We start from the raw sequence: 27,693 nt of genomic DNA, 5'->3' as shown, positions 1-27,693 counted from the left end.
AGTGGAGATTAAGAGGAGAAAAAGTGGAGAAAAAGTGGAGAAAAAGTGGAGAAAAAGTGGAGAAAAAGTGGAGCATAAGTGGAGAAAAAGTGGAGAAAAAAGTGGAGAAAAAGTGGAGAAAAAGTGGAGAAAAAGTGGAGATTAAGAGGAGAAAAAGTGGAGCATAAGAGGAGAAAAAGTGGAGAAAAAAGTGGAGAAAAAGTGGAGAAAGTAGAGAAAAAAATGGAGAAAAAGTGGAGAAAAAGTGGAGAAAAAGTGGAGAATAAGAGGAGAAAAAGTGGAGAAAAAGTGGAGAAAAAGTGGAGAATAAGAGGAGAAAAAGTGGAGAATAAGTGGAGAAAAAAATGGAGAAAAAGTGGAGAAAAAGTGGAGAAAAAGTGGAGCATAAGAGGAGAAAAAGTGGAGAAAAAGTGGAGAAAAAGTGGAGAAAAAGTGGAGCATAAGAGGAGAAAAAGTGGAGAAAAAAGTGGAGAAAAAGTGGAGAAAAAGTGGAGCATAAGAGGAGAAAAAGTGGAGAAAAAGTGGAGAAAAAGTGGAGCATAAGAGGAGAAAAAGTGGAGAAAAAGTGGAGAAAAAGTGGAGAAAAAGTGGAGCATAAGAGGAGAAAAAGTGGAGAAAAAGTGGAGAAAAAAGTGGAGAAAAAGTGGAGAAAAAGTGGAGAAAAAGTGGAGAAAAAGTGGAGATTAAGAGGAGAAAAAGTGGAGAAAAAGTGGAGAAAAAGTGGAGCATAAGAGGAGAAAAAGTGGAGAAAAAAGTGGAGAAAACGTGGAGAAAACGTGGAGAAAAAGTGGAGAAAAAGTGGAGAAAAAGTGGAGAAAAAGTGGAGCATAAGAGGAGAAAAAGTGGAGAAAAAAGTGGAGAAAACGTGGAGAAAAAGTGGAGAAAAAGTGGAGAAAAAGTGGAGCATAAGAGGAGAAAAAGTGGAGATTAAGAGGAGAAAAAGTGGAGAAAAAGTGGAGCATAAGAGGAGAAAAAGTGGAGAAAAAAGTGGAGAAAAAGTGGAGAAAAAGTGGAGAAAAAGTGGAGATTAAGAGGAGAAAAAGTGGAGCATAAGAGGAGAAAAAGTGGAGAAAAAAGTGGAGAAAAAGTGGAGAAAGTGGAGAAAAAAATGGAGAAAAAGTGGAGAAAAAGTGGAGAAAAAGTGGAGAATAAGAGGAGAAAAAGTGGAGAAAAAGTGGAGAAAAAGTGGAGAATAAGAGGAGAAAAAGTGGAGAATAAGTGGAGAAAAAAATGGAGAAAAAGTGGAGAAAAAGTGGAGAGAAAGTGGAGAAAAAAATGGAGAAAAAGTGGAACACCCTTTGGTACCTTTCATGTGGCACTAAGGGGTGCTTAGCTTTGTATTTAGCCAAAAAAATGAAAAAAAAATGACATAGGGTTCCCCCTAGTTTTGTAGCCAGCTAGGGTAAAGCAGACGGCTGCAGCCTGCAGACCACAGCTGGCAACCTCACCTTGGCTGGTAATCCAAAACTGAGGGCACCCCACGCTGTTATTTTAAATTAAATAAATAATTAAAAAAAAAAACACGTAGGGGTCCCCCAAAATTGGATCACCAGCCAAGGTAAAGCAGACAGCTGGGGCCTGATATTCTCAGACTAGGGAGGTCCATGGTTATTGGAATCTCCCCAGCCTAAAAATAGCAGGCCGCAGCCGCCCCAGAAGTGGCGCATCCATTAGATGCGCCAATCCTGGTGCTTCGCCCCAGCTCATCCCGCGCCCTGGTGCGGTGGCAAACGGGGTAATATTTGGGGTTAATACCAGATGTGTAATGTCACCTGGCATCAAGCCCTGGGGTTGGTGAGGTCAGGCGTCTATCAGATACCCGACATCACCAACCCAGTCAGTAATAAAAAAAAAATAGACGACAAACACATTTTTATTTGAAAAAACACTCCCCAAAACATTCCCTCTTTAACCAATTTATTAGATTGAAAAACAAATCCAGGTCTGGTGTAATCCAAGGGGTTGCCATGACGATGCACACTGTCCCAGTCAATGAAGAGCAGGATGTTCCCCATTGGCTGGGAGAGCAGTGCAGTGACCTGAGCTAACATCAATGGTTCAGCCCAGGTCACTGCAGGGCATGACAAGTGCTGCTGTCAGTGAGGTACATTACCTGCGCTGATCTCCAGCACACTGACAGCCCCTGTCACTGAGGTCAATGACCGGCGCCTTCACATCAAGTATCGCGAGAGGTCCGTGACGTCACCGCCAGTGTCAGTCTCGGGTCGGAAGCGAGAGGTGATGTGACAAGCGGCGGCCATGGAGGACAGTGACAGCGCTGAGGTCGGGATGGCGGGACTTCATCACCGCAGGTAAGCCGAGCGAGCGAGCGGGCGGGCGGGCGGGGGGGGGGGGGGACAGGGGGTGGATGTGTGTGTGTGTGTGTGTTTGTGTATGTGTATGTATGTGTACATGCCGCGGGCAGGAGGGGGTGGAGCGAGCTGAGCGGGAAAGTGTGGGCTTCCTGCACGTAACTAAGATAAACATCGGGTTACTAACCAAAGCGCTTTGCTTGGATACCCGATGTTTATCTTGGTTACTAGCTTGTGGCAGGCTGCCAGCGATGGCTCCTGCTCACTGTAGCTGTAAAAAGCCCTGCTTTTTGCTGCTAGAACCGTTCTCGAACGTATCTAGAACTATCGAGCTTTTAGCAAAAAGCTCGAGTTCTAGTTCGATCTCGAACAGCCCAAAAATCACTCGAGCCGCGAACTGGAGAACCACGAACCACGAACCGCGCTCAACTCTAGTTAGCACCTCTATGCCACAAACACAGCGTGGACTTGGTCCGCATGGCTGTGCAAGACACATGAGCGCCTTCTTGCTGCACTACCTCCAACATGACCCTCGTATTGTCAAAATTAGAAGTGATGATGACTACTGGCTTGCCACACTATTAGATCCCCGGTACAAGTCCAAATTTTGTGACATAATTCCAGCCATAGAAAGGGACGCACGTATGCAGGAGTATCAGCAGAAGCTGTTACTCAATCTTAGCTCGGCTTTTCCACCAAACAACCATGCAGGTGCAGGAAGTGAATCTCCCAGTTGTAACTTGACAAACATGGGACGGTCTCGTCATCTTCAACAGTCTACCCGTACCAGTAGCACCGTATCTGGTGCTGGTAATAGCAATTTTATTGAATCTTTTCATAATTTTTTTAGACCGTCCTTTGCATGGGCACCAGAGACAACAAGTCTGACACATAGTCAACGGCTGGAGAGGATGATACAGGAGTATCTCCAAATGAACATCGATGCCATGTGGCCAATGTGGACAGACTAACGTTCATCAAAATGAACAAGTCATGGATCCACAAGGAATTTACTACCCCTGTGTCATCCTGAGGAGAGTAAATGCTTGTGGATTTGGAATGTGCTTGATGCAAATCAAAACATTCTGTTTGCAACTAGGGCACAAGTGCTGCCACTGATGGGGTGTCTGTGTGGCCCAATTTTTGGAAAAAAAAGGGAGACTCCGCTTGGAGTAACCCTTGCTTGCTGTGTTTTTTAAAAGGAGCCAAGATGAACAAGTCATGGTTCAGCAAAGACTTTATCTACCTACCCCAGGGTCATCCTGGGAACGGTTAAGTATGGCGTTTTTTTGAATGTGCTTGATGCAAATCTACCTGTGAAGTGTAGAACTAGGGCACAAGTGCTACCACTGATGGGGTGTCTGTGTGGCCCAATTTTTGGAAAAAAGGGAGACTCTTCTTGGAGTAACCCTTGCTGTGTTTTTTAAAAGGAGCCAAGATGAACAGAGCTGGAATCAGGAAAGACTTAGCTACCTACCCCGGTGTCATCCTGGAGGCGGTTAAGTATGGCGTATTTTTGAATGTGCTTGATGCAAATCTACCTGTGAAGTGTACAACTGGGGCACAAGTGCTACCACTGAAGGGGTGGGTGTGTGTGGGGCCCAATTTTTGGAAAAAAGGGAGACTCCGTTTGGAGTAACCCTTGCTTGTTGTGTTTTTTAAAAGGAGCCAAGATGAACAAGTCATGGTTCAGCAAAGACTTTATCTACCTACCCCAGGGTCATCCTGGGAACGGTTAAGTATGGCGTATTTTTGAATGTGCTTGATGCAAATCTAGCTGTGAAGTGTACAACTGGGGCACAAGTGCTGCCACTGAAGGGGTGGGTGTGTGTGTGGCCCAATTTTTGGAAAAAAGGGAGACTCCGCTTGGAGTAACCCTTGCTTGCTGTGTTTTTTAAAAGGAGCCAAGATGAACAGAGCTGGGATCAGGAAAGACTTAGCTACCTACCCCGGTGTCCTCCTGGGGACGGTTAAGTATGGCGTATTTTTGAATGTGCTTGATGCAAATCTGCCTGGGAAGTGTACAACTGGGGCACAAGTGCTGCCACTGAAGGGGTGGGTGTGTGTGGGGCCCAATTTTTGGAAAAAAGGGAGACTCCGCTTGGAGTAACCCTTGCTTGCTGTGTTTTTTAAAAGGAGCCAAGATGAACAAGTCATGGTTCAGCAAAGACTTTATCTACCTACCCCAGTGTCATCCTGGAAACGGTTAAGTATGGCGTATTTTTGAATGTGCTTGATGCAAATCTAGCTGTGATGGGTAAATCTGGGGCACAAGTGCTGCCACTGAAGGGGTGGGTGTGTGTGTGTGGCCCAATTTTTGGAAAAAAGGGAGACTCCGCTTGGAGTAACCCTTGCTTGCTGTGTTTTTTAAAAGGAGCCAAGATGAACAAGTCATGGTTCAGCAAAGACTTTATCTACCTACCCCAGTGTCATCCTGGAAACGGTTAAGTATGGCGTATTTTTGAATGTGCTTGATGCAAATCTAGCTGTGATGTGTACATCTGGGGCACAAGTGCTGCCACTGAAGGGGTGGGTGTGTGTGTGTGGCCCAATTTTTGGAAAAAAGGGAGACTCCGCTTGGAGTAACCCTTGCTTACATTGTTTTTAAAAATGATCCAAGATGCACAGCGCTGGGATCAGGAAAGACTTTGCTGCCTACCCCGGTGTCATCCTGGGGACGGTTAAGTATGGCGTATTTTTGAATGTGCTTGATGCAAATCTAGCTGTGAAGTGTACAACTGGGGCACACGTGCTGCCACTGAAGGGGTGGGTGTGTGTGTGTGTGGCCCAATTTTTGGAAAAAAGGGAGAACTCCGCTTGGAGTCACCTTGTGGTGTTTTACATGATTTTAGAAGGGCGTGCCATGCCTATATCTGTGTCTCCTCCTCTTTTTCCTTGTCCAGCTCTTTTGTTTTCACATGAGTATATGTCCTTGTCACTTTCCCATGTGTTTGTGTTGTGTTGTGAGTTGTTGGTCACCTTTTGGACACCTTTGAGGGAGTTTTCAAGGTGTTTTTATGTGTTTGTGATTGCCTGCCATTGTTTTCTATGCGGTTCGAGTTCGGTTCGTCGTACGTTCGCCGAACTGAACTCGAACGAGACATCCGTTTGACGAACCGAACTCGAGCTGAACCGCGGCTGGTTCACTCATCTCTACTAATAAGTTACATGACACTGGAGAGGGAAAATGGGTACTTGGTCCAAATTTGACTATCTTAACTTAGGAGTGTACTTATTATTTGACAGTGTTTTAGACATTAATGGCTCAGTTCAGTTATTCAGAGGTCACAACAAATTTACAATGCTATAAGAACTGTTCACAGACTACTTTACATTGAGTGTCAAATCTTTAGTGTTGTCCTCTTAGGTGACCTGAATACCATATACTAAGATACCAGAGTATAAGGGTATATAGTTTAATCCCAGTTTTCTTATGAAGCTCATTCTTGAGTTTAGCTTCACAGAAGAATCAAAATGGCAGTTAGAGGAACCTACACCAGCACAGCGATGTTGGGGACTTATGGATGGCAGTGCTTACACAGATTTACAGCCATGAAGAATCAGTCTATTTAAATTTAAAAAAGGAAAATTTGTTATTCAGCTCACCACAGCCAGGCGGAGATTATCCCAGACTCATTTTCTTCAGCAATGCATGGACCACTCCATGGGCCGGTTCCCAGGTGAATTGCAGATAGAATAAGACAGAATACGTTTTGTCTGGCAGTTGTAAAAAATACAAAGATCTACTATCTTCTTCTTTAAAATTATCCACTTTATTCAAGCATATTAAAAATTATTAAAAATAGATTAATAAGTCTCTTACGCGTTTCAAGCTATTATAGCTCTTAATTGTATGATTAAGAGCTGTAATAGCTTGAAACACGTAAGAGACTTATGGATCTATTTTTAATCATTTTTAATATGCTTGAATAAAGTGGACAATTTTAAAGAAGAAGATAGTGGATTTTTCTATTTTTGAAACTTTTGGACAAAACCTACTCACTGATCCAGTCTATTGAAATGCCTTTGTCCAAAATTGATAGTAGCATTTAATTGGTTAAAGTTTAGAGACCGGAAATAACTCTGATTGTTGTTGTTATGGAGAGATGCTGGCAATGTAACACAGCCAGCATTATCCTGGTATAAAGCAGGCTCAGCTCCTGAACTGGCTTGATAATTTCCAAAGTGACTTTTGTAAATGTCACAATTTGATGAGAAGTAAAAAAAAACCATAAACACTAAATAGATCTATCATACGGTAACTGGACACAGTAACCATTCAAATGTAATTTTCATTTTTTCTCCCAAGCTGTAGCAGAATGCTAGAGAAGCATGCATTATTCATTATATAGGTGTGGATGTACATATAGCATTGATCATATTTGTTACACTGAAGTTTGCTACTCTAAAATGTAAGTTCCAATTTCACTATTGTTGAGAAAGTTTCTTTAAAATGTTGAATCTTGAGAGTTACTGAAAGTCCAGTGCTATTCAAGCAGTCCTACTACTGTGAATCCTAGGAGACTTTACATTATTAGGCTGAAATGAGAGAACAAAGTTCCTTACATTCTTTCTTGCATTTCGTCATCTGGGATTTTCCTTCTTCACACTGCTGAAACTTAAATGGGTATTGTACTTTCAATAAACTGTGCAGAAATAAAAAAAAGTAAATGTATGAAAACTTTGTAATACACTTCAGCTGAAAATGTTGTCTTGTTCCCGCACTGTATGAGCTTTCAAAAAGTAATTGTATCTCCTCTTAGAGCTGAATGCACATCTGCACTACTCAGTACTGATGTATGATTTTGTGCATGCTGCTGCTGCTTCTGCTTGTGTGCAGAAAAGGTAATAAATAGCTGAATTATAGTCAGTATTTATTAAGATAAAATCCCTTAAAGTGCATGGTGCAATATATAAACACAGTTAAAAAACATGGGCTACTGGTTAAGGAGGTAAAGAGAGCATGGTAGAACTATTATCGGGTCCAGACAAGGGTAATGCCACAATGAGAAAGACTCATATTTGAAAAACCTATCTTAAGGTGCAAGTTAATGCCAGGTAGATCATTGAGAATCCCAAAATAGAAAAATCATGCTTTATAAGCAAAGGTTTGCCTGGTATTCTCAAGGAGTATGTAGCATACTATGAGGGATCAGTAGGATGTACCCAAATTACTGCAAAAAATATATATCAGGCATGAGCATAGCATAAGGTGCATAGTGCGGAGAGCATTTATTTTATTCTATTTTATTTTATCTGTTCCCCTATTTATTGTTTGTATTTTTGTTTTTAGTTTCTTACTCATATGGGTGCACAATAAATCCTTTTTGACCTGAATTTGCATGAATCGAATCTGATCAATCGTGAACTTATGGTTCTCTCGCCATGGACGTGACTTCTGCTTTCATCATCATCATCCATGGCTTCCAACGGCCTGCACCTCATGTTGGTCATTTAGATTCACCTCATGGATTTCCAGTATAATTGGTTCATTATGACCATTGTGTATAAGGATACAAGTTCATATGCCTGTTTGTCACCTCAAATGTGCGATCTTTATTTCATTCACGTAATTTCGGTCCATTCTTGTGTCTGGAGTCCTGTGCGCCTGCGTGCGCTCGTCCCCCGTCTCCTGGCTGCACTTCGGTGACTGGTAGCCTAGTAGCGTGCGTGGTAGAATGGATAATCCATCCGGGTTCTCACGCATGCGCCTGACACCTTGACTGCCGTTGTTGCATCATCGGGGGCATGTGAAGGGCCTGCGAATGCGCTGATCCAACTCGGGACACCTGAATTTAATCTGCGGCAGTTTACCACGTCCGCGGAGGTATTTATAGGTCGCACCACAGGATATGTGCATCTTCTTTTACGTTCCCCCATGATGAAGCGGCCAGCGAATTGCTAGATGCTGTGAAACGTACGTCGGACCTTTCTTCACCACTGGACTCTGGTTTTGCTCTCCGCCCTATGCACTTTATGCTACTCCAAGTATATATATATATATATATATATATATATATATATATTTATATTTAATTTTTTTTTGCTGTAATTTTGGGTACATCCTTCTGATGCTACATACTCCTTGAGAATACAGGACAAACCTTTGCCTGTAAAGCATGATTTTTCTATTTTGGGATTCACAATGATATACCTGGCATTAACTTGCACCTTAAGATAGGTTTTTCCTATATGAGTGTTTCTCATTGTGGCATTACCCTTGTCTGTACCTGATATTAGTTCTACCATGCTCTCTTTTCCTCCTTCACCACTACCCTATGGTTTTTTAACTGTGTTTATATATTGCACCATGCACTTTAAAAGATTTTGTCTTAAGTAAGGATGCTTTACATGCAGTGACATCGCTAGCGATGTTGGTGGTGAAAGCACCCGCCCCCGTCGGTTTTGCGTCACAGGCAAATCACTGCCCGTGGTGCACAACATTGCTAGGACCCGTCACACATACTTACTTGCTAGTGACGTCGCTGTGGTCAGCAAACCGCTTCCTTTCTAAGGGGGCGGTTCGTGCAGCGTCACAGTGACGTCACACGGCAGCCGTCCAATAGAAGCGGAGAGGCAGAGAGCAGCCAAAAAAAAGTGACGCCCACCTCGTTCCCGGAGGACGAAGGTATGGTATTGTTCGTCATTCCTGGGGTGTCACACATAGCGATGTGTACTGCCTCAGAAACGATGAAGAACCTGCGTCCTGCAACAGCAACGATATTTGGGATAAGGGTATGTGCGCACGTGTGCGTATTACATGCAGTTACGCTGCGTTCTGCACCGCAGCGTAACTGCATGCGTCCTGCGTCCCCTGCACAATCTATGGAGATTGTGCAGGGGCCGTGCGCACGTGGCATGTTAGAACGCAGAAGATTTGGCTGCTTGCCGAATCGCTGCGTTCTAAGAAGTGACATGTCACTTCTTTCGTGCGTTCTGCATGCTGTCCATAGGGAGAGGCAGCATGCAGAGCGCACGAATCTGCCGACACCATGCGCTTCAGAACGCAGCTTTTCAGCTGCGCTCTGAAGCGCACATTTTCGGTGCGGTGCAGAGCGCACACGTGCGCACATACAGTGCCTACAAGTAGTATTCAACCCCCTGCAGATTTAGCAGGTTTGATAAGATGCAAATAAGTTAGAGCCTGCAAACTTCAAACAAGAGCAGGATTTATTAACAGATGCATAAATCTTACAAACCAACAAGTTATGTTGCTCAGTTAAATTTTAATACATTTTCAACCTAAAAGTGTGGGTCAATTATTATTCAACCCCTAGGTTTAATATTTTGTGGAATAACTCTTGTTTGCAATTACAGCTAATAATCGTCTTTTATAAGACCTGATCAGGCCGGCACAGGTCTCTGGAGTTATCTTGGCCCACTCCTCCATGCAGATCTTCTCCAAGTTATCTAGGTTCTTTGGGTGTCTCATGTGGACTTTAATCTTGAGCTCCTTCCACAAGTTTTCAATTGGGTTAAGGTCAGGAGACTGACTAGGCCACTGCAACACCTTGATTTTTTCCCTCTTGAATCAGACCTTGGTTTTCTTGGCTGTGTGCTTTGGGTCGTTGTCTTGTTGGAAGATGAAATGACAACCCATCTTAAGATCCTTGATGGAAGAGTGGAGATTCTTGGCCAAAATCTCCAGGTAGGCCATGCTATCCATCTTCCCATGGATGCGGACCAGATGGCCAGGCCCCTTGGCTGAGAAACAGCCCCACAGCATGATGCTGTCACCACCATGCTTGACTGTAGGGATGGTATTCTTGGGGTCGTATGCAGTGCCATCCAGTCTCCAAACGTCACTTGTGTGGTTGGCACCAAAGATCTCGATCTTGGTCTCATCAGACCAGAGAACCTTGAACCAGTCTGTCTCAGAGTCCTCCAAGTGATCATGAGCAAACTGTAGACGAGCCTTGACATGACGCTTTGAAAGTAAAGGTACCTTACGGGCTCGTCTGGAACGGAGACCATTGCGGTGGAGTACGTTACTTATGGTATTGACTGAAACCAATGTCCCCACTGCCATGAGATCTTCCCGGAGCTCCTTCCTTGTTGTCCTTGGGTTAGCCTTGACTCTTCGGACAAGCATGGCCTCGGCACGGGTGGAAACTTTCAAAGGCTGTTCAGGCCGTGGAAGGCTAACAGTAGTTCCATAAGTCTTCCACTTCCGGATGATGCTCCCAACAGTGGAGACAGGTAGGCCCAACTCCTTGGAAAGGGTTTTGTACCCCTTGCCAGCCTTGTGACCCTCCACGATCTTGTCTCTGATGGCCTTGGAATGCTCCTTTGTCTTCCCCATGTTGACCAAGTATGAGTGCTGTTCACAAGTTTGGGGAGGGTCTTAATTAGTCAGAAAAGGCTGGAAAAAGAGATAATTAATCCAAACATGTGAAGCTCATTGTTCTTTGTGCCTGAAATACTTCTTAATACTTTAGGGGAACCAAACAGAATTCTTGTGGTTTGAGGGGTTGAATAATAAATGACCCTCTGAATAAACTTTTCACAATTTAAAAAAAAAATAAAAAAAGAAATAACATTCTTTTTTGCTGCAGTGCATTTCACACTTCCAGGCTGATCTACAGTCCAAATGTCACAATGCCAAGTTAATTCCGAATGTGTAAACCTGCTAAATCTGCAGGGGGTTGAATACTACTTGTAGGCACTGTAGCTTTAGAACGACGTGTCAACGATCAACGATAAAGTGAGTAATTTTGATCGTTAATGGTCGGATGTGTGTCACGAATTCTGTGACCCCCAACGACATCTCGTTAGCGATATTGTTGCATGCAAAGCCCCCTTTAATAAATACTGACTATAATTCAGCAATTTGCTTTTGTTTCCTTGTTTATGTCATGTATTTTTGAGCTGCTGCTAGCCAGATATAGGTCTCCTACACTAGTTTTCTTTGTTTGTCATTCTGATGGAATTTAATTTTCTCAAAGTTATTAAATAGCAGAAAATACTTATATCTATATGTTGTGTAGGATTCAAATTTTATTAGCAATGTCTTCTTTTTCCAACAACGTTTACAAAACCATTATTTAGTGACCATATCATATTTGAAGTTATTTCAAGAGACAAAAAATACCCAAAAATGACACTATTCTAAAAACTGCACCCCTCAAACTGATCAAAACCACATCAATAAGTGTATTAAACTCTTCAGGTGCTTCATAGGAACTAAAGCAATGTGGAAGGAAAAAAAATAACTTTTTTTCCCACAAAAATTTAAATTTTGCCCAAAAATTAAATTTTCACAAGGGTAATAGGACAAAATGCACCATACAATTTGTTGTGCAATAACTATTAAGTACAGATACTCTATATTTTGTGTAAAGCTACTGTTTGGGCACATGGCAGTGCTTGGAAGGTAAGGAGCACAATTTGATTTTGGACTGCAAAATTGGCTGGAATCTATACCAGATACCATGACATTTGAAGATGTGCCAAAACAGTGGAAATTCCTCACAAGTGACCACATTTTTAAAACTTATACCCCTTATCAAATTTATCTGGATGTTTGGTACACACCTTGATACCCCAGTTGCTTCATAGAATTGTTTTGCCGCTGAGGCGTGAACATGTTACTGTGGACTTGCTGGACCACCGAGTGACTGATGGCAGCAGATTACCTGATACAGAAAGAGACTGGAGAGAACTTGGAGAAAACAGAAGATGATTTAATGTTAAACAAGATCAGAAGATAAGAGGGCCCAAAGGGTCATGAAACTGAGCATCGCCGGAGGAGCAACTGGTGAGGAAACCTCTATACAGAGACTATCCCTGCACAGCCTCGGAAGGTCAAACAGCTGCTTGCCAGAGGGACAACTCACGCTGAGCACCGCCGGAGGAGCTACTGGCAAGGGAACCCCCATATGAAGATTATCACTGTCACAGCCCCGAATAATCAGACAGTCTGCAGAAGTTCCAGCTAGACAGTGGAATGCCAGCTCAAACAGAGAAGAGAATTCGGAATGCTCTGTAGTTGAAGGAATCCCAAATGCTCTGCACCTCTTCTGATGGAGAGGCAGAAGGTAATCCGAGGCATGCAGTGAAGCCAGGAATGGCGGACCGGCTGCAAAACATTCTGTGGTGAGAGAAAGGTAAGTATCTTGCAGAGCAGAGCACAATAAGGGAGTAAAGAGCACTGCGGTGAGGGCCTGAACCCTACCAACATTCTTAATGAGGACATGGTCCAGGCACCACCCATAGGGAACAGGTGCCTAATGAGCAGGAATCAATCCAGCAGTCAGAATTAGAACAACAAGGAACAGGCGCACTGTTGAATGTTTACAGATTTGTGAGAGAAAAAGCAAACTTCACCTCCCACAAATAGAAGGAATATAACCTCAACAGAAATGTGCTGTCTTCCAGGTGAAAAAAAATCAAACATGTGTCTGACAGAATATTAGGACTCTACAGATCTACAGATGGTGAACAATTCCTTCTAATACACTTTAAAGACTTTAACCCCTTCACGACCAGCCGATTTTTCGCTTTCTGGTTTTTTTTTTCGACATTCTTCTTCCGAGAGACGTAACTTTTTTATTTTACAGTCAATATGGTCATTTGAGGGCTCATTTTTTGCGAAACGAACTGTACTTTTAAACCAAACCATAGGTTTTACCATATAGTGTACTGAAAAAGGGCAAAAAAACTCCAAAAGCGGAAAAATTACAAAAAAAGTGCGATAGCACTATGGTTTTTGAGATATTTTATTCACTGTGTTCATTATATGGTAAAACTGATGTATGGGTGTGATGCCTCAGGTCAGTGCGAGTTCGTAGACACCAAACATATATAGGTTTACTTTTATATAAGGGGTTAAACAAAAATATGACATTTGTCCGAAAAAAGTGGCACACGTTTTACGCCATATTCCGTGACCCACAGCATTCTCATTATTCGGGATCTAAGGTTTAGTGATGGCTTATTTTTTGCATCTCAAGCTTTCGTTTTTAACAGTACAATTTTTGCGCAGAAGCTACGTTTTGATCGCCTGTTATTGCATTTTGCGCAAAATTTGTGGCGACCAAAAAATGTAATTTTGTCGTTTGGAATTTTTTTGCCGCTACGACGTTTACTTATCAGATTAATTGATTTTATATTTTTTGATAGATCAGGCGTTTTTAAACGCGATGATACCAAATGTGTGAATATTTTTTTTTTAACCCTTTAATTTTCAATGGGGCGAAAGGGGGGGAATTTGAACTTTTAGGTTGTTTTTTTTAATTTTTTGAAACTTTTCTTCAACTTTTTTTTATTTTACTAGTCCCTAGAGGGATATATGGATCAACAAACTGATTGCTTTATCATATCTGCTGATCACAGCTATAGAGCTGTAAACAGCAGATATGCTCATTTTCTGCCTCACCCAGCTGCGGGCCTAGTGAAACCGAAAGTATTCATGTAAGCTACAGGAGTCATCATCACATGACCCTGTGCTACCATGACAACCACCGTAAGTCATGTGATCATGTCACATGACTTCCGGTATCGGCCGGTGAGTAAATGCATACCGCCGATGCCGTTATAATGGCGCTGTCACATATTGACAGCGCCATTTAAGGGGTTAAACTGCATGAGCAGATAATGATTCTGCTCGTGCCTGGCAGGCACACATCTCAGCTGTGAAAATCAGCTGAGATGTGCGCCGATTGCATGCTGCCAGAGGCAGACCGCAGACAGTAACACTAAAGGGTGCTTTACACGCTGTGACATTGCTAACGATGTATCATTGGGGTCATGTCTTTAATGACGCACATCCGGCGCCGTTAGCGACATTGCAGCGTGTGACACCAATGAGCGACGATCAACGAGCGCAAAAACGTGAAAAATCGTTGCTCATTGACACGTCGTTCATTTCCTTAGCAGGTACGATGTTGTTTGTTGTTCCTGCGGCATCACACATCGCTATGTATTACACTGCAGGAACGACCATTTTCTCCTTACTTGCCGTCCACCGGTAATGAGGAAGGAAGGAGGTGGGCGGCATGTTCCGGCTGCTCATCTCTGCCCCTCCTCTGCTTTTGGACGGCTGCCGTGTGACGTCGCTGTGACGCCGCACGTACCGCCCCATTAGAAAGGAGGCGGATCGCCGGCCAGAGCGAAGTCGCAGGGAAGGTAAGTCCATGTGACGGGTGTTAGCGATGTTGTGTGCCACAGGCATCGATTTGCCCATGTCGCACAACTGACGGGGGCGAGTACGCTCTCTAGCGATATCGGTACCGATATCACAGCGTGCAAAGTACCCTTATGACCACTAGGATGTAATATTACTGCCTGCGGTCATTAAGGGTTGAAAGACTTTAAAGACATAGGCAAGAAAGTGAAAGAACTGGGAGCGCAGGTGGTCTTCTCATCCATTCTTCCAGCAGATGGCCATGGAATAAGAAGAATGAACAATATTCTACAGGTGAACAACTGGCTACGTCGATTTTGTAATCAGCAAGGATTTGGATTTCTGGATTACAGAGTAAATTACCTATACGAGGGACTACTTGCTATAGATGGAGCTGCACCTTAGCAAGACTGGAAAACATATTTGCAGGTCGCCTTGCTGCACTCATCAGGAGAGCTTTAAACTAGAATAATGTGCGAAGGGAAGCAAAAGGCTGGTCAAAGCCATGCAGCTAACAAATACTATTGAGAACTTTGCTATTAGAAGTGGAAAGGAAGAAGACAAAAAATCAGAATAATAAAAATATTGGCGAAAGCGATCACAAACTAAAATGTTTCTATATAAATGCACAGAGCAAAGGCGACAAACAATTAGAATTGAAGCTACTAGTGCAGAAAAAGAAATACAATTTTATAGGCATCACTGAAACTTGGTGGGACGATAAACATGATTGGATTAAAAGGCTAGAAGGATAAAACTTAAATGCAAGAAACAGACTTAATATGTAGGTATGAGCTGTCATATTGTATGTTAGAAATGTGTATATCTCCACAGATACTGAAGCCTCAAAGACTGATAGATCTATGGAAACTGTTTGGGTAAGAATACAAGGAGAGAAGAATGGAAAGGACAACATTGTGGGTACTTACTACTGGCCACCTGGCAAAGCTGAAGATATGAATGAACTCTATAGAACAGAGGGCTAAGTTCTCAAAAAAATATGACATAGTGATCATGGAAGATTTCAACTATCCAGGCATTTGTTGGAAATCTCTCTCAGCAAAAAGTAACACTTTCAGCAAATTCATATCCTCATTTGCAGATATCCTTCTCTAACAAAAGGTAAAGGAGAAAATAAGGGGATCTGCTACCTTGGCTATAATCCATGTAAACAGGGAAGAAATAGCTGAGGAGGTAGAGGTGGATGGGACACTAGGAAGCAGCATTAATGTTATTATAGAATTTTGGATAACTAGAGGAAGAAGACCTGTAAAGACTCAAACTTCAAGGTTGGAATTCAGAAAGGCAGATTTTGAGGCACTCAGAAAGAGGATAGGAAGGATCCAATGGGTTGCTGTCCTTAAGGACATTAATGTCCAGGAAGGAGGGGAAATTTTGAAACATTACATTCTCAAAGCACAATCACTCACAATCCATAAAAAGGGAAGAATAGGAAGCATATGAGTCGACCATTAGGGTTTTTGATAGGGGGGTACTCTGGTGCCGGGACTACGGATACTTTACTCTCGATGGGGTTATCACAGGTGGTCGGTCCCGGCTTCGTGCCCTGGGAGCTCACTCTGCGGCTGTGGAATGGGGTACAGGGATGATTTTGGGGGTATATGTGACGCCACCTGTGGTGTCTGGTAAGCGGGATACACCAGCGCTGCCCGCGACCGACCTCTGAGGCGATGGTGACGGCAGCTTAAGATCTCTCAGCTCCCCACAGGTGGAGCTATTTTAGCTCAGGGCGGTGGGTCGCTGACCAGGAGGGAAGCGACTGAGCGGTGATGGCTGCCTTCTTCTCTGACGTCACAGGGTCCTGTCGAACGGCGGAGAGACGACACACCGAGTCCACATCAGCTTAAACAAGTCCTTTTTAATGGCATCTGTTTTGTTTTGCACAGTACACAGCAGAAACAGTTTGGTTACCAGAAGGCCAATGGTCACAAATTGCAGCGGAGATTTAATGACAGAGTCTCTCTGTGAGGTAACCTTTCTATGTCTCTTTCTCGGTCTCTGCTCTGAGGGCTCTGTGACCACCTCTTTAACCCACTCGTTAGTCTCGTCACTGGTTTTCCCAGGGGTCTAATGCTGCACGATTTCTTTATCTATCCCGCAACAGAGTCGTGAACTCGGCTTGGGGTTAGTAGTCAGACTCTTGATGGGTACCGGGACTCCTCTAATTTAGGATCCCAGGTTAACAGTCAATGGTTTGGGGATAAACCTGACAAACCTCCTCGGTTCCGTTATACCGGCATCGACCTGAACTCTTCAGCCGGCTCTCGCCAGACCTAAAGTGTTCCCTTTCCGTCTGGGTTACCCCTTTTTCTGTGTCTTTCTTTTCTTTTGGGGTACCCTCGCTCAGGACATCGGGCCTATGTTATTTCTAGCCCTTCTTTCAGTCATCAATTTACTCAATTTACTCTTGTCTCTTCTTGTCACTCCTTACTGACTGACTGTTAACTGACTAACTGTCACTCAGTCATCCTGTCAATCACGTTGCGTCTCACGCTCAGCTGGGCTCCACCCCCTATGGACCCACTATATAAACAGTCAGAGGAATATGAAGGTAGGGACTGCTGAGTCAATGTTACTCAACCTAATATAAGATTAGAAGTTACCAAAGGGCACTACACCTTGATGTTAAGGTGCTGTATTCCCCTGTAGTGCCTAACCACAGGGGCACCACACATATAAGTAGTAGAGATGAGCGATGTTCGAGGTTCGAGGTTTGGCAATTTCATGTTCGAGTGATTTTGTTTGAGTCGTTCGATGAACTCGAATGATTTGCTAAAAGTTCGGCAGTTCGAGTTACATTCGAGATTGGTTCGATCACCAAAAGTGTGGCTTTTTACAGCTACAGTGTGCAGGGAGCCATCGCTGGCAGCCTGCGGTAAGCTGGTCACCAAGGTAAATATCAGGTATCCAAGCAAAGCGCTTTGCTTAGTAACCCGATATTTACCCTGGCTACGTGTGCAAAAAGACCCGAAAGCCACACAGAAGCACTTCCGTGGGACTTCCGTTGGATGCCGCTGCAGTCTGTGTCCCACTCCAGCCCCAGCCCTAGCCCTGCGGCAGCCCGCTCAGCAGTGTCTGCAGCTGCCAGCACTGTACAGGGTCCGCAGTGCGGCCCATCACCCGGGCAAGGTGACACACGTGCCTTGTATGGCTCACGTGTTCAACCTTGTTGTCCAGCAATTTTTAACAAACTATCCCGGCCTAGATGGCCTTCTGTACAGGACAAGAAAACTGTCTGCTCACTTCCACCGTCCAACCGCCGCAGCTGAGTGACTTGCATCGCTCCAGAAGTCTTTCGGCCTGCCGGTTCATCACCAGAAATGTGATGTGCCGACACGCTGGAATTTGACTCTCCACATGTTACAGCGACTGTGGCAGCACCGCCGAGCACTGGTGCAATACGTCATGACGTATAGCCTGGGCCAACGAAATGCAGAGGTAGGGCAGATCACCCTGATTGAGTGGTCTCAGATCAAGGACCTATGCACCCTTTTGCACAGTTTCAACACGGCGACAAATATGTTTAGCGCTGACAATGTCATTATCAGCATGACAATTCCAATCATTTTCATGCTGGAGCACACGCTAAACACTATTCGGAGTCAGGGGGTGGTTTAACGGGATGGGAGGAAGTACATGAGGATTCATATGCGCAAGGGATAACAACATCACCAAGGTCCAGACGTTCATCATCACCAAAGCGGCAGGCGTTGGACGATGGGGGAGAGGGATTAACAAGGGCGCATGGTGGCAGGCAAAATGTTGAGGAAGGTGCAGGAGAACATGAAGAAATGGAGGGCGAACTGTTCATGGACATGGAAGACTCAGTAGATGAGGGAGACCTTGGTCACATTTCAGTTGAAAGAGGTTGGGGGGAGATGTCAGAGGAAGAAAGAACGGTTAGCATCTCTATGCCACAAACATAGCAAGGACTTGGTCCACACGGATGCGCAAGACACATGAGCGCCTTCTTGCTGCACTACCTACAACATGACCCTCAGATTGTCAAAATTAGAAGTGATGATGACTACTGGGCTGCCACACTATTAGATCCCCGGTAAAAGGCCAAATTTTGTGAAATAATTCCAGCCATAGAATGGGACGCACGTATGCAGGAGTATCAGCAGACGCTGTTACTTAATCTTAGCTCGGCTTTTCCACCAAACACCAGTGGTGCACGGAGTGAATCTCCCAGTTGTAACTTGACAAACATGGGACGGTCTCATCAATCAACAGTCTAACCGTACCAGCAGCACCATATCTGTTGCTGGTAACAGCAATTTTAGTGAATCATTACATAATTTTTTTAAACCATCCTTTGCAAGGCCAACAGAGACAAGAAGTCTGACACATAGTCAATGGCTGCAGAGGATGATACAGGAGTATCTCCAAATGAACATCGATGCCATGACTTTGCAATTGGAGCCTTGCTCATTTTGGACTTGCCAGCGTTGTCTCTGAACGTGTCTTCAGTGCTGCTGGGTGTGTGCTGACAGATAAGCGCACGCGTCTGTCCAGTGACAATGTGGACAGACTAACGTTCATGAAGATGAACAAGTCATGGATCTGCAAGGACTTTACTACCCCTGTTTCATCCTGGGGAGAGTAAAGGCTTGTGGATTTGGAATGTGCTTGATGCAAATGTACCTGTCAAGTTTGCAACTGGGGCACAAGTGCTGCCACTGAAGGAGTGTCTGTGTGGCCCAATTTTTGGAAAAAAGGGAGACTATGCTTGGAGTCCCCCTGCTGTGTTTTTAAAAACGAGCCAAGATGAACAAGTCATGGTTCAGCAAGGACTTTGCTACCTTCCCCGGTGTCATCCTTGGGACAGTTAAGGCTGGCGTATTTTTGAATATGCTTGAAGCAAATCAACACATCCAGTTTGCAACTGGGGCACAAGTGATGCCACTGAAGTGTTGTGTGTGGCGCAATTTTTGGAAAAAAGGAAGGCTCTGCTTGGAGTCTCCTTGCTGTGTTTTATATGACTTAAGAAGGGCATGCCATGCTTATATCTGTGTCTCCTCCTCTTTTTTCTCGTCCAGCTGTTTAGTTTTCGTATGGGTATTTGTCCTTGTCACGTTCCCATGTGTTTGTGTTGTCTTGGGAGTTGTTTGTCACCTTTTAGAAACCTTTGAGGGTGTTTTCCAGGTGTTTTTAGGTGTTTGTGATTGCCTCCCATTGTTTTCAATGGGGTTGGAGAGGTTCGTCGAGCGGCACGTCGAACGGCTCGTCGAAAGGGGCACCGTTCGACGAACCGAACTCGAACTCTAGGGGGGTGGCTCATCTCTACAACTAAGGAAGTAATTTAACCCAGCCCCAATCATCTTACAGGACAAATGCATCATGTACAAGTGGTGTTTCCCCACCAAGTTTCTTGCTAACTACAAAGAGAAAATCCACATAATCCCTACCAAAGGTTTCAAGACACTCGGAGGCTTGAACCTTTACAACACTCTCACCTTGGACCAAGAAAACACCCCACCAGAAATGTAACAACTTAGACTTGGGTTGTCCTATTAATTAAAACACCATTTGATGAAAGAATTAAAAACAAAAGTTGACATTACACTGCTTCCCTCCTTTTAGCTACATAGGCTTTCTCTTCCAGTAATAGTCATGAACTTTTCCCCCACAAAGAGGAACATCCATGAGAAACCTTAGATCCCCTCTTGAGAGACCTTTAAGTATTGTGTATGGTAATGTTTACTGTATCTTTATTTCTGTTGTTTGTTTAGTGTTTTGTCTAGGGCTGAGCAGACCTGGACTGTTATAGTCTGAATCCACGTGGTTTCAAAGATGCCCAGGTGCTGGACCCGGGCCTGGGATTTTGGGTGTATGATCTGGATTCGGAGCTGGGGAAATTAAAGGAAAAATAAAGAAAAAAAGAATTAAGCGAGCGTTTCATACTTACAGAGATTTGTCATGGCGGTGTCATGGTGGCAAACTTTTTCCGGGTAACGCATTCACTTTCTGTACTGCGCATTAAACTCATCGCATACACACAGCCTTCCATGCTTTCCCTGCCCACCGGCTGTCCTGTCGTCAGTGATTGGTTGCAGTCATATGCGCCCCCAGCCTGTGACAGTGTCTGCCTGCAGTCATTGCTCATCGCGGCTCAGTCATTGTCTACACTCACAGCCAGTGGTCGTGTTCTATGGCCGCTTGCTGTGAGATGTGGCAGAGCTGAAAGCGGTGTGGGATCTCGTGTGGATTACGTCGGACCTGGAGGGGTGTGTTGGGGTTAATAAAGTGGAGAAAAAGGGTGTTTTTTTGTATTTTATTCCAAATAAAGGATTTTTTCTCTGTGTTTGTATTTATTTACTTTCATGTACAGGTTATTGATGCAGGTATCTCATAGACCCCTGCCATCACTACCTAGGGTTTAGTAGCAGCTGTGCGCTGTTCTTAACCCTTCATTACCCTAATTGCCACTGCATTAAGGCAATCAAGAAGAGACAGGAAAGCACTGGGATTGTCACATCTAATAGATGCAGCAATAATCGGCGACTGCGGGCTGAGAATTCCAGCTCCCAGCTGGCTTAATCATACCTAGGTATCAAAATTGGGGTGACCGCGCGTCGGTGTTTTTTCAATTATTTATTTAAATAGTAATTTTAAAAAAGCCACATACGGTTTCTCTAAGGCTGGAATCTCACGCGAGTCTCGCATCTCATCACCTGGCACAGCCGCACACTCTCCTAACAGGAGTGGGTCAGCCGTTTTGTTTCTATGTACCTGCAAACTCATGTTTGGAGAGTGGCAGACCATGCCGGGTGATGTCATGCGTGACACGCACGAGTCTCTCAGCGCATCACCTAGCTGTCACACACTCTCCTGTCAGGAACGGGTCAGCAGCATATGTTTCTATGTATGTGCATGTGACTTGCCCGTCCCAGGGCCTTAGGTGACTCGGTGTCGGGCCGGACTAGTCTGGGGTAGTCAGCGGTGGCGGTGCCCAACTCCGTGACCCTGGTGGAGTCAATTAAAATGTGGTGGTATGGGAGTAGATGATAATAAAGTTTATATAAGATTCGTAACACCACCTGTGGTAATTTGCAGCTATGGAGCCGCAGCTGCTGGAAGGGACCTCCGGGGCTGATGTTATGGCAGCTGAGGTGTTTCTTGCTCTCCACAGGTAGAGCGGGTACCCCAGGGCAACATTTGGTGCTTGGTAAAGTCTATGGTGTTTGATGATGAGGTGCAGGACAAAACAGACGACTAGGTGCTTGCAGTTAAGATGTTTACTCACTGTTCAGTTCAATGCGGTAGCTAACCGGCTACCCACGGAATGCCAGGATCCGCTGTCAGGGACCTCCGCCGATCCCGGATAGTTCAAGGGTCAGTACTGGTGCACCCCTCTATGTGTCCTTTCTGGCTGTCTTTTTAGTGCCAAACTGTGCTATGCTGTCTTGCGCCTCCACCACAGGGCCTGTACAAAGGTGGCTGACCTCAGTCGTATCTTCCTCACCTTTACCGGTGATCTGTGGCGGGTTGTGGCCCTGGATGCCTGAAACTATCTCCCAGGCCTTCGGTTTCACTAAAAGTAATGTCTTTCTTCTTTCAGTCTAGGGACCGTCCCTGTATTGCAGCCAGATCCCTCCACCCGATCTTCTAGTGGAACAGGTCACGGGACAATTGCCCTTCCATGGCCCTGGAATACCTTCGTTCAGTGTCACCTGGGCCTAGCAAGACCCCAGGATCTCCACCAGGAACCTGCTTCTTCACTCAGACTCCTCGACTCCCTCCTCCTCTCCTCACTCTCGCTGATAGACTGCCTGACTGAGTAAACTTGAACTTCCTAGTTCCCCTTTCTACTCTCTGCTCCTCCCACACCCTTCCCTGGCTAGGCCCACCATTGGTCAAGTGGATGGGACTTACGGCCCCATGACTGGATCATCAATGGGGGTTACTGTCACTATCCCTGACCCGGTGTATGCCTACCAATAGGTGTGTGCAAGTTTTGTCTGTGAACCGGTAGATGACCCCCTTCTTACCCGGGATGGGGTACCACACCTCTGGCTGAGGTGCAATATCTCTGTGGTGACGGAAGCTTCAGGGGCGCCACACACGCTCCTGTCAGGAGAGTGTGCAGTTGCTGGGTGATGTGATGCAAGTCCCTCACATGTGTGACTCCAGTCTTATTTTGATGCACAGCACAGATAAAGCCCAATAACTGAGGGCTGCAGAGATTAGCTTTATCTGTGCTGGAATCAGAATATGGGGGACCCTGCGCCAATTGTTTTATTTATTAATTTATTTTTATACCACCATTCTGACCCGCAGACTCTTGCACTGCTTTCCCCACACACCAGCTGTCCTAGCGCCTGTGATTGGTTGCAGTCAGTTGACATGCTGCCACTCAGGGTGGGGGCGTTTCTAACTGCAATCAATTACACACGCTGGTGGGTGAGCAAAACAGTAAATATTTAATTGTCGACTCTGGAAGGGAATGCGTAACCCAGAAGCAGATTGCCGCCATGACACAGCCTCAGTGAGTACACCATGCATGCTCTTACCTCCCTATCTCTTCCACCAACACTTTTAATCTCCAGATTTTGGTCCACATAGACTTATATGGGTACCGGATTCCTGGGTGGGTCAGGGGTTTTTTACATTTAACAGGGACCTGCCGGTCCCACTTTTTTGCGAGTTCGACCAGGTCTAGTTTTGTCCCCTACAGGGACTCCATAATGAAAGATATACCAAAGCACTTCATAGAATCCACAATAAAGCTGAAACAACCTTTAAACTTACTCTATCAGTTTTTAAAATGAGCATAAATGTTTTATTGCAAAATATTAGGGCCTAAATAGCCCATACAAATGGTTTGTTGACTGGGGGATGGGATGAGTTAAAATGCAAATGTCAAAGATGTTCATGTGACCAAATTTTCATTACTATCCACTCCCAAATTTAAAAAAAAATGTACCCACATATTGAAAACATCAAATACCAAGAAAAAAATCAGGAGTTATCGCAGTTATTAAAAAGAATATCTCATTGTTCTAATCTCTGAAGTCTCTGACATAGAGGGAAGTTACCACATAATGAGTTGCCAAATTGATAACATAAGGTGTACCATAGCCAAAACGTATGCACCCAATAAAGACAAATCTCTTTCCTAAATCAATAATTAAGAAAATCAATGGAATATGTAAGGGTAATTTAATATTACTTGGAGAATTCAATATTGTTCCAGACTTGGCATTAGACTCCACTGCTCCCTCCAGGCAACATACCAAAGCATTGAATAAATGACTAAAGCCTGCTTTACACGTTGCAATTAGTTGTACAATCGTATTTGCGATGTGACACGCCCAGGTTGCATACGGGATCTATGAGATTGCACGTAGGTCGTTCATTTGCTGTCACACGTGCGTTAGTAGTCTATGTTAAATTGATCAATTTTATGTGCGATCCTTTAGATCATGTGTTCTGTGACGTATGCATTGGGCACCTTTTTTTTTTTTTTTTTTATTTATTGACTTGACAACCGTGTGTAATGTGTAGGGATGCGTTTTACTATGTCATCTGCCATTCAGCTCTGCTGCATGGCTGACAGCAGACACAGACAGCCATGTAGCAGAGCTGAATGGCAGATGACAGCAGACACAGACAGAGCCGCACTGTCAGAATGAACTCGGGTGAACTTCCCCCGACTTCATTGTCATGCTGTGGCTCTGTCTGTGTCGCGTCCTGATTAGCGGTCACCAGTGAAGGACTCACCGGTGCCCGCTAAACTCCTGAGTAACTGAATTGAGCAGCCCTCTCTCATGCTCACCGATCCCCGATGTCCAGCGTGGCGCGGCATTCACACTGCAACGGCGGCTTTTACTATTTTGAAAAAGCCGGCCGCTCATTATACAATCTCGTATTCCCTGCTTTCCCCGCCCACCGGCGCCTATGATTGGTTACAGTGAGACACGCCCCCACGCTGAGTGACAGGTGTCACACTGCACCCAATCACAGCAGCCGGTGGGCATGTCTATACTGTGTAGTGAAATAAATAATTAAATAATTAAAAAAAACGGCGTGCGGTCCCCCCCAATTTTAAAACCAGCCAGATAAAGCCATACGGCTGAAGGCTGGTATTCTCAGGATGGGGAGCTCCACGTTAAAAAAAAATCAGACGTTTGTAAAAAAAAAAATAGCTTTTGATGCAATTTTCTTAGCGTTTTAATTTTTCACAAAACGTGGCTGTGTGATGGCTTATTTTTTGCACCCTAAGCTGATGTTTTTACTAATAACATTTCTGGGTAGATGCAATATTTTGCTCACCTCTCATTGCATTTTATTGTAATCTTGTGGCAGTCAAAAAAAGTTATTCTGGCTTTAATTTTTTTTTCCAATTATGCTGTTTACCAATCAGATTGATTTATTTCTTCTTCGGATAAATTGGACATTTCTGAACTCAGGTCAAGTTAGCATTAGAGATGAGCGAATCGGCCGTGGTTCGGCTCGAGTTCGGTTCATCGAACGGACGTCTCGTTCGAGTTCAGTTCGTCGAACGTTCGATGAACCGAACTCGAACCGCATAGGAAACAATGGCAGGCAATCACAAACACATAAAAACACCTAGAAAACACCCTCAAAGGTGACCAAAAGGTGACAAACAACTCACAACACAACACAAACACATGGGAAAGTGACAAGGACATATACTCATGCGAAAACAAAAGAGCAGGACAAGGAAAACGAAGAGGAGACACAGATATATGAGTATATGCAAGGAAACGTCGATGCCATTACTGTGCAACTTGAGCCCTGCTCATTTTAGGCTTCCAATCTGGATAAATTGCCTGAGCTTGCCATGTACGCCTTGGGGATCTTGTCGTGTCCTGCAGCCAGCGTTCTCTCGGAACTTGTCTTCAGTGCTGCTGGGGGTCTGCTGGCAGATAAGCACACGTGTCTGTCCACTGACAATGTGGACATGGCTCTCAGAGGACTTTTCTTCCCCTGGCTCATCCAGGAGAGGTGAAAGGCACGCGTATTTTTGAGAGTGCTTCATGCCAAGCATCTTTTTCTTTTTCAAAAGGGGGGTCAACTGATGCCAGCCAAGTGGGGTGTGTGTGGCCCAATTAGTGGCAACGAGGGAGACTGTGGTTGGAGTCCCCTCGATGTGTTTCTAAAAGAACCAAGACGAACAAGTCATGGCTCTCCGAGGACTTTTCTTCCCCTGGCTCATCCAGGGGAGGTGAAAGGCACGCGTATTTTTGAGAGTGCTTCATGCAAAGCATCTTTTTCTTTTTCAAAAGGGGGGTCAACTGATGCCAGTCAAGTGGGGTGTGTGTGGCCCAATTAGTGGCAACGAGGGAGACTGTGGTTGGAGTCCCCTCGCTGTGTTTGTAAAAGAACCAAGATGAACAAGTCATGGCTCTCAGAGGACTTTTCTTTCCTGAGTCATCCAGGGGAGGTGAAAGGCATGCGTATTTTTGAGAGTGCTTCATGCCAAGCATCGTATTGTTTTTCAAAAGGGGGGTCAACTGATGCCAGTCAAGTGGGGTGTGTGTGGCCCAATTAGTGGCAACGACAGAGACTGTGGTTGGAGTCCCCTCACTGTGTTTGTAAAAGAACCAAGATGAACAAGTCATGGCTCTCAGAGGACTTTTCTTCCCTGGGTCATCCAGGGGAGGTGAAAGGCACGCGTATTTTTGAGAGTGCTTCATGCAAAGCATCTTTTTCTTTTTCAAAAGGGGGGTCAACTGATGCCAGTCAAGTGGGGTGTGTGTGGCCCAATTAGTGGCAACGAGGGAGACTGTGGTTGGAGTCCCCTCGCTGTGTTTGTAAAAGAACCAAGATGAACAAGTCATGGCTCTCAGAGGACTTTTCTTCCCTGGGTCATCCAGGGGAGGTGAAAGGCACGCGTATTTTTGAGAGTGCTTCATGCCAAGCATCTTTTTCTTTTTCAAAAGGGGGGTCAACTGATGCCAGTCAAGTGGGGTGTGTGTGGCCCAATTAGGGAGACTGTGGTTGGAGTCCCCTCGCTGTGTTTTACATGATTTTAGAAGGGCATGACATGCCTAAGAGGTTGAGTTTCATCATCTGCAACTTGTTGGCAACAGAAAGGCTGCCTTTACACCCTTTTGAGACCGGCGATTTTCGAGACCTTATGCCCATTGCTGTGCCCCAAGAGCCGATGGCCAGTTGTCACTCCTTCTCCAAGAAAGGCGTGCCCACGCTACCACAGCAGGTCGCACACAACCTCACCGATTCCTTGAGAAACTCTGTGTGTGACAGGGTGCATTTCCCCACAGATACTTGGACCAGTAAGCATGGACAGGGGAGTTACATGTCGCTAACTGGGCACTGGGTAACTATGGTGAGAGATGGAGAAGGGTCTGCTGTACAGGTTTTGCCATCCCCACGAGTTGTGTGTCAATCCGTGCGACAATGATGCAAACCAGTCTGCGACCCTTCTTCAGGGCAATGTGACACACGTGCCTTGTATGGCTCACGTGTTGAACCTGGTTGTCCAGCAATTTTTAAAACACTATCCCGGCCTACATGGCCTTCTCCAGAGGGCACGGTGTAACGCCTGCCTGGATCGACACACTCAGATGGGCTGTAAAGGATAGGCTAGAGGCAAGCCACTCACCAAGCTGGACACCCAGAACCCTGAAACCCTTTAACCCCTATACAGTGATTTGGAATTACACAGGGCCCAAGTTGATCAATACCTGTGGAAGGCTGCAGTTCCAGAGAATAGTAGTCATGCAGGGTCAAAAACATTAATTGAGGAAGAGGAACAGAATGGGATGGCCAGGACTTAATCAGAAAACAAGCAGAGGTGAAATGTGGATCGGCCAACGAGGTACATAAACAGCAAGCAGGAAAAGTAGTCAGGTAACAAGCACACAAACTCCTAAAACTTAACTGTGGGTAACAGTAACAAGAGGTTCATAGCTTTGTCTCGCAGTGGTCTGCAGAAAGGAGGGGCCTAAAAAGGTTTGTGGTGTCTTCCCATTGGTTGTAGCTGAATGATGGTACTTCATCTGTGAGATACCCACCACCTACATTCAGCCTGTGGTTCTGTATCTGTCAAGGTAACGCAACCCAGTGGGGGACCATAACCTGCGTCCACCTGCGCTGCTGGCATCGACTCCTTTCCCATCATCAGCACTATGCACGAAAGGAACACGTTGTCACCTGGCGACCGGAGTACAAATTGATTGAGTGGACTACGTTGGTGACTTACCAGCCGTGTGCGGCAATGATGCAAGCCTGTCTGCGGCCCTT

Source organism: Anomaloglossus baeobatrachus, chromosome 6 (assembly GCF_048569485.1).
Source record: "Anomaloglossus baeobatrachus isolate aAnoBae1 chromosome 6, aAnoBae1.hap1, whole genome shotgun sequence".
Lineage (NCBI taxonomy): Eukaryota > Metazoa > Chordata > Amphibia > Anura > Aromobatidae > Anomaloglossus > Anomaloglossus baeobatrachus.
Note: the sequence above shows the minus strand (reverse complement) of the source record.